Source organism: Macrobrachium nipponense, chromosome 42 (assembly GCF_015104395.2).
Source record: "Macrobrachium nipponense isolate FS-2020 chromosome 42, ASM1510439v2, whole genome shotgun sequence".
Taxonomy (NCBI): domain Eukaryota; kingdom Metazoa; phylum Arthropoda; class Malacostraca; order Decapoda; family Palaemonidae; genus Macrobrachium; species Macrobrachium nipponense.
The window spans coordinates 44,821,386-44,838,212 of record NC_061103.1 but is presented as its reverse complement, the minus strand read 5'-3'; positions in this window follow the sequence as shown (position 1 = coordinate 44,838,212).

Genomic DNA, 16,827 nt, shown 5'->3' with positions numbered 1-16,827 from the left:
AACGGGTCAGGATTCCAGCTTAAGGTTAACAGAGTTTTAAGTGATAGGTTTCAAATATCGTTTTTTGTTCATTTTTTTTTTCTTATTTTTCTTGTATTTTTACTCTTTTATTTTTTCCGATTTGTAATGATTCATTTCTTGGATTGCCTTTGGAATTCACACTGACTTAGAAACATACACACACACACACAACACACACACACACACACACACACATATATATATTATATATATATATATATATATATATATATATATATAATATATATATATATATATATATGTGTGTGTGTATGTATGTATGTATGTATGTATGTATGTATGTTATATGTTGACAGTATCATTAATGAATTGAAATATACTTGATATTAATTAATTTTTTTTAATATTCCTGTTACGGAAAGCTGTGTCCTAGGGAAACGCTGACACTTACAACAATTTTGAAAATCAACAAGCCCAAAAAAACACGAAAATAGAATAATTTAATTAATATCATAATTATATTGCTTAGGGGCACATCTGTCAGGGTATTCACCCACCCCATCTGGCAGCAGCGTGTGAAATATAAGATGAAAATCATTTTTGTTTTAAAACGCCACGATGCTCGACCAGACTTAACCCTTTGAAGACTTAAAATAAAGAATAAAAATAAGATATATCCAAATATGTTACACAGGTGAATCAGCCACGATAATTATCGCAGAGATTGACGTCAGGTGTTCAGCAGCCAGCTTTCGGCTTTGCTCTCTGTTGACCATACACCTGATTATCGTAGGGGGAAAGGCCAATCAATTACCTTCATGGGATGGTTAGTGTCATTTTATGGCGTTCCGATGGGAGGTGATTTTTTGGTGGGTCGAGATATCTATGGTTTCCAGACGTTTTCTTGATATTTCAAGTATGTCTAGATTATATTTAGCTGGTTTTGCATCTCCTGTACATGTTATTTTGTAAAATTTCAAGTATTCTTTTTCATACTTTACTTTAAATTATTATTTGGGGGGGGGGGGTTGTATATGGTAGAATTACTCAAATTTAATCAATAATGTGAAAAATCTTCTTCACGAGTCATATAATGCTAAATCAGTCTGAGTTGTCCTCTGTTTGTGTAGCTACATGAATGCTTGTTGATCTCTCTCTCTCTCTCTCTCTCTCTCTCTCTCTCTCTCTCTCTCTCTCTCTCTCTCTCTCTCTCTCTGCCTTAGTCTTCCTCTGTTGCTCGTCTGATGTCTGTTCACGTTTCTGCCTTTTTCACTCGAAAAACAAGGGAAGATTATAAACGGAGAGAGAGAGAGAGAGAGAGAGAGAGAGAGAGAGAGAGAGAGAGAGAGAGAGAGAGACCTAACTTTGTATTAAAAAAAATGATGATGCTTTTGACACAAAAGACTAGTCTGGTCAGTGCGTGTGTGTGTGTCCTAGAGAGAGAGAGAGAGAGAGAGAGAGAGAGAGAGAGAGAGAGAGAGAGAGAAAAGTAATATTGAAAGACTGGAAACTTTGTAGCAAAAAAAATTTTATGCTTTTCATACGAAAAACTGGTCAGTGTTTGTGTTTGTGTATGTGACCTTACAGACCTTACAGACCTTACATCTTGTTCGGGTTGCCCCAGGGTCGCCTCAGTGTGAGGCACCTCTAATGTCTACCAGAGAGTTGCTAGTACATCTTCCGGTATTTTTTTTTGCATCTTCCAATCTTGGATGGTCTGGGATGCAGTTTAGATATTTGGTCGAGCTTATTCTTAAACCATCTACGCTCACTCTGATATATCCTCAGATGAGCTGGCAACGCATTGAATAGACGCTGCATTATCGATGCGGGTGGGGCGTAGTGGATTAAGTCCTGTGTGCTTTCCTTATTTTCCTGTATATTTTTTGGGCAACTATTAATCTACCTCTGCTTGCTCTTTCTGATATTTTAGTTCCATGATATTTTCTGCTATTCCTTCTTATCGTTTCCCATGCCGAATTATCATGTGCGTTCTCTCTCCTTTTTTCCCAGACTATATAATTTTAAAAAATGTAGTCTTTCCAGTAGTCTAGGTCCTTAACTTCTTTCTATTCTAGCTGTAAAGGACTTGGTACACTCTCTATTTGCAATATCCTTTTGATAGTGTGGGTACCATATCATATTGCAATATTCAAAGTGGACTACGAAACATAGTTTTATAAAGCTAAATATGTGTTCAGGCTTTTCTTGTTTTGAAGTGCGTAACAACAATTCCCATTTTTGCTTTACATTTTGCCAACAGAGTTGCTATTGATCATTGCATAACATGTTCTATTCATCATCATCACCAAGGTCTTTAACTGCTTCCTTATTTGTGATGGTCATTATAGTCCCTTATATGCATATAGCTTTTTTCTTCTCTGTCTCCATAAATTTATTGATTCAAATTTATCAGAGTTAAATACCATCCTATTTACCTCTGCCCAATCATATACTTTGTTAAGGTCTCTTTGTAGAAGCGTTCCTATCTTCATCACAAGTAATTTCTCTACTATTCTTGGTCATCTGCGAACTATCACTACCGAATCCTAACTTATTGTCTATGTCTTCAATCATAAATAACAAACAGTATTGCAGCTAACACCGGGTACCTGCGGCACACCGGATTATTAACTTGGCTTCATCCGATTTCTCGTCGTTTGCAAAACTATCTCTGTGTTTGTTAAAAATTCTTTTAACCATCTTCCTACCTTTTATTTCCACGATATTGTGTTTTCTAATTTTTTGTTCTTCTAATATATTATGGTCTACTTTATCAAAGCTTTTGCAAAGTCTAAAATATACCACATCTGTTTCATTTCCGCCTTTCATATTTTTGAATATGTTTTCACGGTGGACTAACAATTGGGTTTGTGTACTTTTCCGGGTACGAAACCATGTTGTTCCTTTATTAAAAACAATTAGTATTTTTTATTAAATGTTTCATAATATTTTTCTTCATTACCCTTTCATACACTTTCATTATAATGTGATGTTAGACTCCACAGGCCTATAATTCCTTGGCCTCTAGTCTTGATCCACTTTTGAAAGGGTAGGGGACTATACGCTAATTTGTGCTCATCTATATCTTGCCCTGTATCTACCACTTTTGTCTTAATAATATGCAAGTGGCTTTGCGATAGAATGAACTACTTTGGTAAACTTTAACAATAGCAGAATTCCATCAGGCCCTGCAGCAGCTCCATTTTTAATTTCATTAATAGCCTGCACAATATCAGCTTCTTAATATCTATGTCAGCTAAATATTCACTATTTCATCCCTTACTTCTATATCATTTATCTTCCATTTATCTATTTCTGGGGTGAATTCTCTCTTATTATCGTTCTGCCAGTTAATGCTTGCAAATTTCCTTTTTTTCATTCGTTAATCTCCCGTTCAATTCTCAGGAGGGCCCTATTTCTATTCTTCCTTTTATTCCATCTTCTTCGCAATATTGACGTATAATAGTTTGGGGTTTTGGGGTTTTGCTTGAATATTTTAATAGGGTTTTTTTCTCCAAGTCCCGGTTTTCCATTTTCGCTTTGATTGTATAATCTTTTTTTTTCCTGCATTTTCTATCTTACTTTTTAGTTTCTTAAATTTAATTTCCCATGCATTTTTTTTCTTTTGCAAGACCTTTTTTCCAACTTTCTGATTTTCTGGAACATGATTCTTCTGTCTCCTTGGTATGCATGAACAATGATGTTTAACTTTTATCTTCTTCGGTTATATATTTTTTCTCCACTATTATCTCCAATATTTTATAATTAATATCTCCGTATTTACCCTTATGGTCATCACGTTACGAAAATGGTTATCCCAATCTTTGTTTAATTCTTCAATAATTTCTGACCATTTTGGTTATATTTTTACTGTAGAAGTTGTATTTTGTTTCCATATCCTTTCCCACTTTTTTCATTTCTTGGCTTGTGTCTTCTATTTTCACTTGCTTTGGAAATGAACTGTTAATTCTCTGACCATTATGGTCTGGAAATACTCGCATTATAAACTATTATTTCCTTTAACATAATTCAATCTCGTTCACAAAATACTAGGTCTAAAAGTATTTTCCTTTCTTGTTGGCACGGCGTGAATTTTATTTGTTGAAATGTTGTATTACTTTCTAGTAGCATATCTAATAGCTTTTTCAAATTGCCTCTTATCTTCTGCCATAACTATTAATCTCTTTTTCTTTTTTAATGTATAAGTTACAACCCATCATTCCTATTCGTTCTTTTTTTCCATTCTACGAAACGGAAAGTTGAAGTCACCAGATAGGGAGAATAGTCCAGTTCCTTGGTGATTTCATAACATATATCATGCCAATTTTTCAATTATTGTAAGTTCAAACCTCTTTAGTATTAGGAAGGTCTATATTATTACTTATGTTCATCAACTTTTTCAGATTCAAATTCTACCGCTATTAGTTTCACATTCTGAAGTTACTATATTTCTCATATATTTTTCCTTTGGTTTTGTTTTTTTTTCTTTCCTCATATATTGCGGATTCCCCCTTGATTCCTATTTTTTTCTATCTGATCTATAAGTTTTGGAACCCTTTTATTGATCATCATTCCCAGTCTCCCCCCCCCCCCCCCCCCCAACAGTTCTCTTGGGAATACCAGGGTTTCACTTATATTCATTGTTATTCTATTTTCTTTTTCATTTTGGGGTTAGTTCTTATCTAAGTACTCTATTTTATTTTCCTTTTGAGTTACTCGTAACATAAACCCTGCGCATTCATACTATGATGGTTTTTGCGTGGTTTTGTTCCTCCTTCATTTAAATACTGATAGTAATAAGGATTTTTCCCATGTCCTCTTTCCTGTTCTGGTATGTTGTTGTTCTTTTTTTCATTTGCCCAGGAAATTCTGACATTAAAAAACAAAATCCAACTTTTCCATAAGTATTTGATCTTCCTTCATCATAAATTATTCATTTTGGTGTCTGAATCTGCAATTTTCTTCCTCCGTTTCTGCAAAATATCCTCCTTGCATAATGAAAATACAGTTGATTAATCTCTTGGAGGTAAAGAATTTTCGGGAGCTGAATGCTTTATTGAAAATTCTTGGCTGACCACCACCCTTCTGCATATCTCATTGGTGGTTGCTTTTCTCTTTTAACCTGATCTTCTTGATTTCTTGTTTTTATTTGTTTTTATCTTTCTTATTTTGGATTTTATTACTTGGTTTGGTTTATTTATTTGATTATGCTTCCATGGCTACAGGGTGTGATCATATATTTGCATTTTTGTTGTCCGAACTTACAATCCTTTTCCTTCTTTTAGGTTTTTACATATTTTTGGATGACAAGATCTCTGCAATCACTCCCCATATCCATCTAAGTTATGCAAACATTTACCAATATATTTCCATTAGTTTTGACATATCTTAGGATGTTTGTAGTAAACATCGTTCTCCAAATCTGCAATTCCCTCTTTTCCCAAAAGGTTGCAGATTTTGTCTTTCTTGTCTATTTTTTGCCTTCTTTCCCCGTCATTGTATAGATTCTGGGTAGAGCCTCTTCGGGATTTGCTTTTCTGTTGTCATATCGTAAAACTTTATTTCTTCGTTAGGTATGCTTGCTTTATTGCCTCATATGTAGTATCAATGAGTATCTCTGCATCCATACTTTTTATCTTGTTCTTTGGTTTTCATTATTTTTTTCTGTCAATTTCATTTTTGTTTGTTTACTTCTTCCTTTCCGTTTCCTCTTTCTTCTTTTTGTGATTGTTATTCTTCCTTCCCTTTTCCTCTTCTCTTCATCCTCAACTATTTTGTAACATTCAATCTTGATTTAATAACATTTGTCCTAATCCTAATGACAGGACATGTTGAAAACAAAAAAATTCTTGTATCTTTTCTCAAATCTTGTTTATTACCTCAGCACCACTGTGGATGGGTCGGAATGAAGTTGCAATGCAAGCACATTTTTCTGATTAAGGTTTTAGTGGATTGACTTATGCTATATCCTAAACCTTACACAGTTCTGCATGCGTTTTGGCATTCTTTTTCCTAATGCATCAATTAGTAATTATTCACAAGATTCACCTTGCTTCATTTTCTTTGTCGGAATATGGTTGGGTTTTGATGTATAATTTTGCTTTATGGAGTCTCTTGAGTTCCACTTGGATTTTGATTTGGAACTTCTTCAAGTTATTTTCAAGATGTTTTCATTAGATTTGTTGCCAGTTTGAAAGGATTATCTATCCTTCTAATATCTCTATGAATGCTTTTGTATCTTTTTGGTTAGGACTGGTTGACTGATTTCATAGATGAGAAATGCCAGGTTCCCTTCCTGCTAACCTCATCGTAGTGCGAAATCTGCTAAACACGCCAAATTACGCCACCCTTTTCCCGCAGTTGGTGAACTTACTGCCATACTTGTTCTGCTTTTTAAGGATTTACAACTTGATAAACTAACTTAGAAGACGCTTTATCCCTAACTATTTTTCACACTAAATCTTAATCCCACCGATAGTTCACGAACACTTCTAGATATTTCTCCAAATTCTAGTCGTATGTTAAACTTGGTGATATCTGTTGATTATTGTGACTTCACGCGGGTTTACGTTCTCACCAAGCAAGATGGCTACTACGAGAGTTTGTGATAGAGATAGAGACGAGAGAGAGAAGAGGAGGAAGAGAGAGAGAAGAGAGACAGAGAGAGAGAGAGACAGAGAAGAGAGAGAGAGAGAGGAGGGAGAGGAGAGAGACAGCGACAGAGAAAGAGAGAGAGAGAAAATTAAAAATGCCCAACTCTAAAGATCTTATTTATTGATTACTAAATAACCAGAAGGTGGGATGTCATTTCCCCAATAAACAAGGACCTGTCCACAGAAGAAAATAACATTAATAATGCTTCTAGTCCAAAAAACAACAACAAAAACATAGATAAATAAACAACAAAACCAAGCGGATATCTGATACCATCCTAAACAAAGACAAACAAAGGGAGAACCTTTAAACCCCTACCCTTACCCCTTACCACACATACACAACCTCCCCCCCCGGCTTCCCTCAAACCAAACACCAAACGCTACTAACCCGAAAACAAACAAACAAAAACGTCAGGACAATACAATACTGGAAACATTACGAACGAGATTCGGGGATCAGGAGGAGAACAAAATCCCGTTTTGTCTTGAGACGCAGCCTTTTGTCGATGGCCGAACTCGAAGAAGACGACGGACGAAAGCTTACAACTCGGAAAGTCCTGCGGCAGTTGTAAACTGAAGGAGGGACTGATGCCACCCGCGGGGATTGGCTCAGTCCATAATTCCACTTCTGGAACACAGAAGAGAATGTAGAGTTATGGAAGAAAGAAGAAGAAGAAGGGGAAAAAGGGAAAAATGACAAGAAGAAGAGTGCGGGTCTTGCGTTAGTGTGGCCTTGGCCTTGGTTCATAATATATATTATATAATATATATATATTATCTATATATTATATATATAATATATTGATCGGTGTTGTGTGGTTGTGTGTTTGTGTGGTTGGTGTGTGTGTGCGCGTGCGTGAGTGTGTGTGTTTGTTTTTATTGTGTGTGAGGGGGGGGGGATATGGTTAGTAGTTCGTAAAACCTTCGCAATCTTTTTCAGAAACAATTGACTGAAACCTTGGTGGATTACAAAACCAACACATGACCTTAAAAGCAGCGAAATGTGTGAATAAATAGTAGTTTCTATTTACTTTATCCCATAGTTTCTTGAAAAGAAGTAAGTTGTTTCCAAATGTTTCGTTTTAAATCAGATTCAGAAACTACGTAAACTTCCGTTATAAGAAGGAATTCATTGGCACAGGATCCCGGTATTATAATTCAGCTTACTAACTAGCCAATTTCAGTATCTATGTATCCCTTCAGCTTGTATATTACTGAGTGAATTGCAAAGCAAAACAACCCGGATCTTCCTTGAGACGGATGCGAAGTCCCTCCATAGCAACGATGCCTGTAAAGACGACAAACCCAGGGGAAACCAATGTTGACAATAGCGAGGAACCGCTTTTCACTTGAAAATGCCCTTACCGTGGGAGATGTTAACGAAAAGGATTCGTTCCCTACTTACCGTCCCTTTCTCGGAAGAGAGAGAGAGAGAGAGAGATAGAGAGTAGTCTTTTCGAGCTTCTTGAGCATATTTGGAATAAGCTAGGATTATCCGCAAATTCAGCATTTATCTGTATATTATATTAATACATATGAATATATATAATATAGTGTTATATCTACCCTATATATATATATTATATATTAAACAATATATGTGTGTGTGGTGTGTCTGTGTGTGTGCGTGGTTGTGTAAGCATATATAAATAGATAACTTCATAATATATACTATATATATATATATATTATTAGTAATATACCATACTATATAAATATATATATTATATTATAATTATATGTAGTATTTATATAATATATATATAAAATATTATAGGTATATATAATTGTATATTGGTATATATATATATATATATATATAATATACAAATAATATATATGTATATATATATAATGATATATTAACTATATATATAAATTATAAATATATCTATGTATGTTATGCAAAAGTAAGTAAGCATAATTTGTCCTACTTTCTGATAAAATTTTGAAGCCATTTTTCTTTCTTTTCTTTCTTTGTCTTTCCTTAACAAAATAAATTAAATTTTCTTTTTCATGTTTTTTATATACCAATTTTATTTCCACAGAAATCAATGAAAATGGCATTTGAACTTATTCATCTCCTTTACTGGACTTGTAATCAGTAATTTTGTATATTTTTTTTTCTTTCATATTTTCTTTTTGGTGGTCTGCGTGGCATTTCATCAATAGTAAGTACCAAGTGGAATTGATTTATTACAAAGTCCTTTAATATAGCATTATTGAGCGTTTTTTATTTTAAGTCTTTCCTGTAACTCCAATCAACGTGGTACAAGGAATTTTAATTATCTAAAAATAAAGGTATAATTATTATTCTTCTTTTTACTTTTAAAACTTGTATTAACCATTTTCAATGAGGAATTCAAGTTTCAAATATCCTCTCTCCTCTCTCTCCTCTCAACATCTTCTCTCTTCGTCTCCTCTCGCTCTCTCTCTCTGTATGTATATATATTATATATATAATATAATATATATAATATATATATATGATTATATATATATATATAGTACTGGAAGGTAAATATGCTGGTTACAACAGCAAGTTCCATGTAATATCGTTTCAATACGTTCTATATTTTGGCGTTTTTGGGGTTTCTTACTAGATATATACCATATATGTAATATAATATATATATATCTATATAATATATATATATATATATCTATATATGTATATTAGGAGGGCAAGAGAGATAGAGAGAGAGAGAGAGAGAGAGGATGACGCGAGAGAGACGACGAGAGGAGGAGAGGAGACAATCAATGAAGTTAAATTTTATTTCAATATTTTTATGTAGGCTAAAATTCTTAGTGGCCATTGAGTTATATATATTTATATATTATATTATATATAGTATATATATTATAAAATTATATATATATATATAATATAGATATGTGTGTTGGTGTGGGTGTGGTGGTGTGTGTGTGTGTGTGTGTTTTGTGTGTGTGTCAGTCTGTCTGTCTATGTGTGCACACGTGTGTTTGTTTTGTCATATAATTATGAAAGAATGGGCCACACCCTTCCATGGTCGAACCATTTATCAGATCTCTCTCTCTCTCTCTCTCTCTCTCTCTCTCTCTCTCTCTCTCTCTCTCTCTCTCTCTCTCTCTCTCTCTCTCTCTCTCTCTCTCTCTCTCTCTCTCTCTCTCTCTCTTCCGCTGCTATTCAAAACTTCTCCAGCCCTTCCAACACACCACGATTACAAGAACATAATTGTTATCTAGCACAAATACTAAAATTGAATTAAAAAAAACAACAATTATCATCTGTAAAAACAATAAACACAATATCACAAAAACCTTATTGATATCTAAAACAAATCCAAATAATGAATTTCAAATTACTATCTGCAGCAACAAATAAAATTACTATCTGCAGCAACAAATAAAACACACGATCGCAAAACCATAATCGTTATCTAACACAAGTACAAATAATCAATCCCAAACAAACAATTACCATCTGTAAAAGCAATAAAACACACGATTACAAAGACCGAATTGTTATCTAAGACAAATACAAAAAATTAATCCAAAAACACAATTACCATCTGCAACAACAAATAAAACACACGATTACAAAATCTTAATTTTTATCTCATCTGAATAAACTGGACGATATCGCCGTGTGTGTGTGGGGGGAGGGGGGGGGGGGGGGGGGGGGGGGGGAAGTGGGGGGGGAAAGGACCAGGCAACTCATTTTTTTCAGCTCCCAGTTCTGTTTGCACTTAATAGGATCAACACACAGCTTTGTTACAAAGTTATGATGGCTCACTGTATAACACAATCTGCATAATTTCGAATTCAGACCGATGAATGATGAATGGGAATTCAGCTGTTCCCGTTTTCCGTTCCGACGTTGGAATAAGGAACTAACAAAAGTTTTGGAGCCGCTGTCCCGCCCCGCTGCTGACAATGATGGTTCGGCCTGAGCTGGTGTTTTGCTTTTGTTGGTGATCTGTCTGGCAGTCTCTCTCTCTATCTCTCACTCTTTATATATATATATATATATATATATATATATATATATATATATATATATATCTATATATTATACATATATATATATATATATATATATATATATATATATATATATATATATATATATTTCGAGCTACAAATGTCCTTTAATATCTAATTCGCCTACCTCGGAATTAATATCATCATATAGTTTAACCAAAGGGGAATTTATTCAGCGATAATAGAATAGCCGGCCGACAGGCCCGAACCATCGACATCTTCATTTCCAGGACTGGCAGTGAAGCCTTAGCCACCCCGCCACCGCAAGATGATAAACGTATATGAAAATATATTAATTCCGATGTAGAGCGAATTAGATATTAAAGACATTTGTACCTCAATAAATGTATATGAATCACGGTAATGTGATATGACACACACACACACACACACACACACACACACACATATATATATATATATATATATATATATATATATATATATATATATATATATAGCATTTATGTATTTTCCAATGCAAGAATTCTTTCTTGTGCTTTCGAAACGAAAGAAAGTAAGTAGGAAAGTAATTTCGGATCCAACTTCTCCTCTCTTTGATATTCTTTGTCCGACTTTTGAAGGAAGAGGACAGAAAAAAAGAAAAAAGACATAAAAAGAAAAAAAAAGTTCGTGGTGTGTTGGAATGGCTGGAGAAGTTTTGAATAGCAGGGGAAGAGAGAGAGAGAGAGAGAGAGAGAGAGAGAGAGAGAGAGAGAGAGAGAGAGAGAGAAATTTGTTATTCAATCACATTTTATATGTTTTCCACTAAAACACTCGTTGATTAACAGCTTTGCACTGGAAGATGAGCATCACTATATATCCTTAAAAAATTCATCGTACAATATGAAGTACCATAATACGACTTCTGAAAACCTTCAGTTACTCCATAGTGCCATGAATTAATATGCATATTGGAACCCAAACCTGCCTGTCATGAAGTTGCAGCAGCAAACATTGCCTGAATTGTAATTCAAACTGTGAGAATCATTTCTTTAAACATACGTTAAAGTCGTGTTAGTTCCAATACTAATTTTCACCTAATGAATATTTGACTTATACACTTACGAATCTTCGTCTGCGCATATTTTTATTTAAAGAAATGATATCTGAAAACGCTTTGTTCCTGTCAGCAACACCACGAGACTATTATTTTAATTACGAGTCGCTTCGACAGTATTGTTTCTCGAGAAAGTTGGCCTTCTTCGTCAACCGTCTTCTCTTCCTGGAGCTTGTTTCAGTGATGAACGGTGAACGAGTGAGACACCACGCGGTTCATTGAAGGTGAAGTGATCGTAGGTTTTCCTTCAGTGGACTGAATTCATTTAAATGGAATTGACTCCGGCTAGTTAAAGGAAAGGTAAGCGAAGTATCCAGTTTTAGTTATTTGTTATTATTATTATTATTATTATTATTATTATTATTATTATTATTATTATTTTATTATTATTATTATGGGTACTTCTTGAAATATTTTTTTATATAATTATTATTAGAGTTCATTTTGAAATATTTTTTTTATTACTTGGGCATTCCATTGTGTCGTTAATAACTGTCAGCTTATTAATAATTGTCATTTTTATACTAACTGCTTTTGTCCATTAACATAAGTTCCAGTAGATAAACACAGTAGAGTGCTTTCACAACAAAACACACACACTCACACACGCACACACTCTTACACACACACAAACACACATACACACACACAAGAACGTATCCAAGATAGCTTCAGATAACCTAAACAACCTCGTAATTATGCAGAATCCATAAAAAAATAACTATCAATAATGTGAAACTTCACACTCATATTTCACTCAGGCCCCCACCCCCGCTCCCCCCCGCCCACCCCCACCCCCAAAGACTCATATTCGACCAGTAACACCCCCCCCTCCCTCACCCCCCACAGTTCCCCGACATTCCAGAACACGAGTCCCCTTAAAAAAATAATAATAATAAAATAAAATAAAAAAAACACTGATTTCCCCCAATGCGAACATCGATCTAAATTATGAATAATGAGGTGAATAAAAATAGGTCGAAGGAACGATACATTTTCAAACAGGCGATCGAGTTTATGAAAATTGATGGTCGGGAAAGTAACCTGTGAGAGAAACTTCCTCCCAGTTCGGTAGAAGAGATATGGCCTCTCGAAGTAAGTGAGGAAGGGAAGGAAATGTGTTCGTCCCTGTTTTCACATGTATGGGAGGGCGATACTTTGGGTCCAGGAGATGAATATAATGAGAGCGGTGGCGAGCAGAGCTTGAATTCGGAAGAGGGTGGTTTCGCGTCCCTAAATTTCAGGGAGGGGGGTTGTCGAAAATGTTGAGGGGGAAAATATGGGAGGAAATAGTGTTTTATTTTGAAGAGTTTTCACACTTTTTCGACTTCATAAAGGGAGGAATTCAGACTTTAAAAGGAAATATAATTATGACAAGACTTTGTATTAACTTTAGAAACAAAAATCGAAAATGTGGAAGAAAAAAAAAGGTTTTTTTATATTGAACAGTTTTCTCATTTTTCGACTTTCTAAAGGGAATTCAGACTTTAAAAGTAAATTCAATTATGACAAGGCTTTCTACTGACTTTATAAAAAAAAGAAATGTATAATTAAAAGCAAATGTAATAATCAAAAGGAATTATATTGACTTTCGAAAGAAAGAAATCTAGTATTGTAATCATGATAAGAAGTTAAATTCACTTTAGGGGGAACGAAGACAAGAATTCACAAGGAAAAATAAAAGGAACAAGAAATTATATTATTATCTCTAGGATGAAAAACAATCCAGAACCCACAAGCAAATATAATAATGTCAAGTAATTAATTATATAGATTTAAGAAAGAAGGAAATCTAGGATGCACAAGGAACTGCAACAAGAAGAAAGAACTATGTGGACTTTTGAAAGAAATCTAGAACTTAAAGATAAATGTAATAAGAAAAATGAATGAAATTAACTCTAGGAAGAAAGAAACAAAGAATTCTCATGAGAGTGTAATAATGAAAAGGAATTATTTAGGAATTTAATGTTATGCTTTCCTCCCCAAAGCAGAGTAGCAAAGTTCAAGATACGTTTAAGTTCTTTAATCCAACATTAACAGAGAAGAATTCCACGAAACTGGACGTTTGAGGGGGTGAAAAGATTCAGCCTCTGATCTGTATTAAATTTGTTGTCACCACATATCTTATCTCTAATGTCCTTTCGTACCCTGATTCTATTCAAAATGTAATTCAGTTTCCCGCTCTTATTTATTTCCGTTTCTCGTTCTCAGAGTTTTACGATGGTCCTGGAAAATTACAAGTAGAATAATAAACAAAGATGATACACAAAGCGAGGAAGATGTCCGGGGGCACAGCAACAAATGCAATATCTTAAGGCTTGGAGAATGAACAGCTTGCTGTGTATTTTTTTTTTTTTTTTTTTTTTCGTGTCGATCAAGATATCTTCCTTTAGTTCAGGGAAACTACTTAATGTTTTGACTCATCACTTACTCGGGGAGTAAGCCTACAAAATACTTTGTTGTTGTTGTTCTTCTTCTTCTTGTGGGGTAAGAAACCCTTGTGGAAGCATAAAAAGGTCTGAAAAAGGAGTTTCACGTTGAGTTAGAGTCGGGCATTTTAGGATAGGATATTCATGATTAATTTATTAAAATGAAAGTATAAAATACAAATAATGTGCATGTTAAACAGTACAGAAAAATTATTTCTAATAAAATATAGCGTATTTATTTCAATTTTCGTTGGTGAAACAATGGGCTATTTGACCGTACATTTTAGCAAGCGGCTGGAGTAAGCTGGAGGCCGGATCACGCCTTGTTTAGTTCGTAATTGGCTATGACGCAGACACAGATAAACAATAGATTATTTCAGGTACGTTTATATGTTGTTTTGCAATAATTTCAATGTAGCTCTATACTTCTATATTGGCACTGACGTCGATACAAACTTCAGAGAATAGACTTCTTCAGGTAAGTTTAGTTTACTTATTATTTTGTAAGAATTTCAATTTACTTCTGTATTGGCTCTGACGTACATACAGGTTCAATAGGATAGATTTTAATTTTACTTATATACTATTTCGTGAGACTTTCAATATTCTCTGCAGTTAATTAAGTTCCGCTTCAGTAATAAAAGTAACAGGCCATTCAGAAATTCAGGATGGTAGGTTTCAATCGTATTCATATATTTATTGGTAAGATATTCAATATTCTCTGCTGTTAATTAAGTTCTGCTTCAGTAAATGGAAGTAACAGGCCGGTCGGAAATTCAAGAGTAGATTTCAATTAGTTTGATATATTTTTGGGTAAGATATATTTTTGGGTAAGATATATTTTTGGGTAAGATATTCAATATTCTCTGCTGTTAAGTTTTGTTTCGGTAATTTGAGCATCTGGTCACTATTTCCTGGAGCTGGGTTTTATCAAATGCTATAATAAAATAACATACGTCAGGCTGGGCTATATGAACATTAGTCTCATTTATTGGGCAAATGGCTTAGTTCATCCAGCTTAGCCATCGTAGTTTTTGTTCCGAGTACTATTTGTTGACAGTTAATTTAAAGCAGACATTCCGTGGTCATTTGATTTATGTTTACTCGAATTTTCACTTATTATAGTTTAATTTATTGTTATCTGTTATTGAGTACTATATGAATTTTTTTTTACTACTTGGTAATTTAAATATTCAATATTTGTTTCCATTGGAGAGAGAGAGAGAGAGAGAGAGAGAGAGAGAGAGAGAGAGAGAGAGAGAGAGAGAGGAAAAAGTTTGTTCAGTAACCACCTGACAATGTATATGTTTATTCTCAGAAAGAGAGAGAGAGAGAGAGAGAGAGAGAAGCTTGTTTAAGGACCACCTGACAATTTATATGTTCATTCTAAAGAGAGAGAGAGAGAGAGAGAGAGAGAGAGAGAGAGGAGAGCCCAGCTCATAAAACACCCGAAAACATCTCTTTTTCGGATTCCAATAACGGCGGTATTTGTTCAACTCTCATTCCTTGAAATATCCCAATCTCTTCCTTCACAGCCTTCGTTTCGGTCAGTCCAATCTTCTTCCGTTATTAGCGCTCCTCTCTTTCTCTCTCTCTCTCTCTCTCTCTCTCTCTCTCTCTCTCTCTCTCTCTCTCTGAGTCGTTCGCGTAGTTATCATGGACTGGAGAAACGGACTGACGCGAATTCGAACGCCCGGGGATTATACGATTTTAAATTGGCCTTCTTCTAATATTGTTGCGTCAGTCGTTGGGTCCAGAATTCTGTAGGAGTTAGGGAGGTGGTTGTCAAGATTATTGTGGCAATATGCTATCAGCTTGTGTATGTGTATATGTATGTATGTATGTATGTGTAGGTATATATATATGTATATATATATATATATACTATATATTTATATATATATATATATTATATATATAATATATATACCATATATCACATATATGTATTATATATATATATATATAATATATATATATCTATATATATATATGTATATATATATATATGATATGTATATATATTTCTAATTTTCTTTAAATTCCAGAATATATCTATAAACAGATTCATCAAAAATGTACTAGAAGCGAATTTTAACAGATTTTACGAATGACGTCATCTTCGTACAGGGCTTTCTCGAAGTGCGCACAAAGAATAAATTTATAAAAATATACCTGCTAAAGAGAGCGGACGTATAAGTCAGTCCTGTTTAGTCAGATCTAGTGCAAATTCTTTGTAGGCCATTTATATTCTTAACAGGCGCTTTTGGAGTTATATATGCTTAAGAATCTTCGATAACGAGTTCCGGTCCTTGACACATTTAACTTTCAATTCGCTCGCTTTGAATTTCAGCAAGGATTGGGAATTTTACTCATGTTTTGGTTGGCATTCTTGCATAGGTTATGAAGCTGTACCATTCAACCATAGAATTTCAGCTATTATTTATGTTTATAACAATCCTGAGACGATTACATCAATAGACTGTCTTGTATATTTACATCTCTATAGGCGAGGATGAACTTCTTGTAAAAATCGTAAATATTATTATAGTTTCTTCAAAAGATATCACAGGAATCTTTTCAATGGTCTGCACAGTGGAAGAGAGACAGAGAGAGAGAGAGAGAGAGAGAGAGAGAGAGAGAGAGAGAGAGAGAGAGAGAGAGAGAGAATAAA